This window comes from Myotis brandtii, unplaced genomic scaffold, assembly GCF_000412655.1.
Source record: "Myotis brandtii unplaced genomic scaffold, ASM41265v1 scaffold78, whole genome shotgun sequence".
Classification (NCBI taxonomy): Eukaryota; Metazoa; Chordata; class Mammalia; order Chiroptera; family Vespertilionidae; genus Myotis; species Myotis brandtii.
The window spans coordinates 1,678,966-1,682,155 of NW_005371131.1; the positions used below are offsets into that span (position 1 = coordinate 1,678,966).

General features: G+C 61.1%; 1 protein-coding gene across 2 annotated transcripts in view; it reads left to right on the plus strand.

Moving 5' to 3' along the window:
- The first annotated feature begins 1,035 nt into the window (after window positions 1-1,035).
- PVALB (parvalbumin) overlaps window positions 1,036-3,190 on the plus strand; it is an 18,333-nt gene continuing 16,178 nt past the window's right edge. Inside the window, exon 1 of one of the 2 annotated variants that reach the window (XM_014530853.1) lies at window positions 1,036-1,134. The gene's annotated coding sequence lies outside the window, so the exon portion shown is untranslated. Of the gene's footprint in view, window positions 1,135-2,877; window positions 2,973-3,190 lie in introns of those variants that run through there. The other variant, XM_005883240.2, reaches the window with a different exon arrangement.

The window sequence follows — 3,190 nt, forward strand, 5'->3', positions numbered from 1 at the left end:
ACATTAGATAATAAATGTTTGTCTCATTCATTCATTCATGCTTTTCAAAACACAGCCCTTGGATGGTCATCTCCCTCGCAAGGCAGACCACACCAGAGACCTGCCCCTTGTGAATCTCATGAACGCCAGGGGCCTTTGCTTCACAAAACCGCACTTGCACACGACTTTTTGGGCATTTCAGGGGGTTCATAGCTCCCAAAGCCCATCGATAGAGCAGAGTCCGCCCCTGGTTGAGCTCATTTCACAGACGGGAGGCTGAGATGCAGAGGAAGGGACCTGCCAGAGAACAGGGAGAGCAGGGCTTCCTGCCAGGCACTAGGCCAGGGGTGGGCAAACTTTTTGACTCGAGGGCCACAATGGGTTCTTAAACTGGACCGGAGGGCCGGAACAAAAGCATGGATGGAGTGTTTGTGTGAACTAATATAAATTCAAAGTAAACATCATTACATAAAAGGGTACGGTCTTTTTTTTTTTTTAGTTTTATTCATTTCAAACAGGCCGGATCCGGCCCGCGGGCCGTAGTTTGCCCACGGCTGCACTAGCCCATCTCATGGAAGTACCGGTCCACTCCTGCTCCAGACCCACGACTTTGCGTGTAAACCCTGTAACTCCTGACATCTTTGTGCCGTCTCCTCATCCATGCAAGCGGGACCAGGCCTGAACGGCGAGGCCGCAGTGAGGTGGCATGTGTACAGGAGCCCAGCCCAGCCTGTGCATGGGAGACAATCCCGGTTCCATCCCTTAGTTCGCCTCCTTCTTCCTTCCCTTGCAGGATTTTGGAGGACAGGAACATTGCTGCCATCGAAAGTGGTCATGGAAGGCTTCATGGAAGAGGAGAGCCTGGCCTGAGCCTCAGCTTTGGGTGCTGAAGGGAGGCAGGGGCCAAGGTTATTAATAGGCCCAGCTTGATGGGCCCAGGGAGGCTGAATGTGATACAGACACCCAGCACCACAGTTGAGAAGTATCTGACACCAGAAGGGGAGGGGGCCGAGGGCCGGGGGGAGCAGCACCTCCCAAAATAGCCAGAGCAGAAGCCTATATAGGTGGCTATCCCACCACCAGGCTCACTTCCCGACAGGACCTCCCACCAGCCCGGCCTCTCAGCGCAGGTTCAGCCCTCCACCCCCAACCGAGGTGAGTGGCAGCTACTGAGGTCGGAGGGATGGAGGGATGCAGTGGGGAGGAGGCCAGCTGGAAGGGACAGCCATCCCTCCCCTTCCCCCAGCGACACAGGGCTGGGCTGAGAGGTGCTGCACGGTAGGCCGGCCGTGGTGGAGCCCAGGCCTGAGAACATGAATTCCTGGGAGCTCCAGGCTAACTCCCGGGGCACCTGGGGCAGACTCTCTGCCTGGCTGGGCCTCAGGTTTTCCACTTGTAAAACGAGAGGGGTGGGGCCAGACATCCGTGGGCTCCAGTGATGCCGTCAGTGGGCAGAGGCAGGGGGAAGGGGTACGGGCGGGAGCCGGGCTGAGGCGATAGCATCTGATGCTGGTGGGTGGACTGCAGCCCGGGGAGGGTGTCACGTTGATGGAGGCTCTGCAGCAGGAGAGACGGAGGAAGGAGGAGAAGGATGGGCCTCTGTGGTGCCTTTGCCCCAGGGGTCAGTGTCGGGGACTCAGCCGTGTGGGACCTCATAGCGCTGGGTCCTGATCTCTGGGGGGAGCCCCAGGGTGGCGTCACGAAACGCCGCGTCAGCAGCCCCGGGAGTGGGCCGCTCTCAGCCGCTGCCTCTCCGCATGTGCACAGGTCATTTGCTGACTCTGTGGCCTCAGTTTCCCTACCAGGATCGCATAAGGACCCTTCAGCTGGGGAAACCGCTTCTCCAGCAGAGGCCTCGGCAGCGAGTGCACCTGGGGGTTGACATGAGCACAGGGGCCCGGCATGGCCAGGCTGACAGCTGCCTGGGGCCGCAGGGGCAGCTGAGGGTCCGGAGAAGGCCTCCCACGGGAGGGACCAGGCCGGGAGCTGCAGCCTGGGTGCCGGGGAGGCCAGATGGCAGGCTGTTCCTGAAGGAGCTGACTCAGAGGAGGGGGGCAGCCAGCGCCAGCAGCATCCTAGGGTTTCCGAGGAGGGCAGCCGTCCAGGGCCAAGCGGAGGGAGACCGTGTTGACAGTGAGCGCCATGGAACCTGAGCTCCGGGCAGCTGGCTAGTTCTCCCCGCTCCCCACCCCCCCCACCACCAAGGGCCACCGTCTCAGCCCCTGCCCACCTGCCCACACACCTGAAGGGGGAGTTTCAAGATCCCTCCCCAAGGGACCACCAACCCCATCCACCGAGGGAGACAGAAGCCCAGAGACGGGACGGTCACAGCCCAAGGTCACCCTGGGACTTAGCGCAGCCCCAGATCTAGAACCCAGGCCTCCTGGCTCCCTGTTTAGTGCTCCACACACTCCACAGGCGGCTGTGCAGCCTGACTCCTCGGAATGGAGGCCGTGGCCATGGCCGTGGCCGTGGGAAAGAATGCAACTGGTTTCTGCTGCGTGGAGATAGGAGGTGTCACATTTCCCCAGATGGAGTTCAGGCCATCTACCTGCTGCGCTTCGCTGTCTGGAAAGTGTGGTCTGAAGGTGCCACCCTCTCCCCAAACCTGGGCCTTTCAGTCTCCAAGACGGAGGGGGCGGGGCGGTACATAGATTCCGAGCAGCCTCTCCTGCCCTATTACCTCCTCCAAAAGTTTTGTGGGGGCAGGAGGAGTCCCACCCGCTCTATTCCGGGGCTCAGGAGACCGAGAAGCAAGTAGCTATTTCAGAGCAGGGTTCTTTGAAAAGTGAGAGTAGAGGGAAAAAATGAGGTTTCAGGATGCGCATCCCTGACCAGATGTGGGACTGGGCGCCCGCAGAGAGCCCGGCAGTGCCCGCCTACCTGTGCCCCCCCCCCTCCCAGTCCTGTGGGTCGGGTTTCCAGACCTGAGCGCTCAGATTTTGCAGTATAAAATTTGCATCCAGGACAGACCAGAGCGGAGGCTGCGTGAGGTAGGAGCGGAGAGAGAGTGGCGGCCGGGCTCGGGCCCCTGGAGGGTGTAGGTCTGGCCCCTGCCTGTCCGCGTTCTCCCCGAAGCCGCGGGGCATCCTCCGAGGTGCACCCCGCATGCCCTTGATGGCAGGCGAACCCTCCAACCGGGCTGGTGACACGGGCCACCCGTAAAGTCCAGAGGTCCCCCCTTCCCCTGCTGCCCTGGACGCAGCCCCGG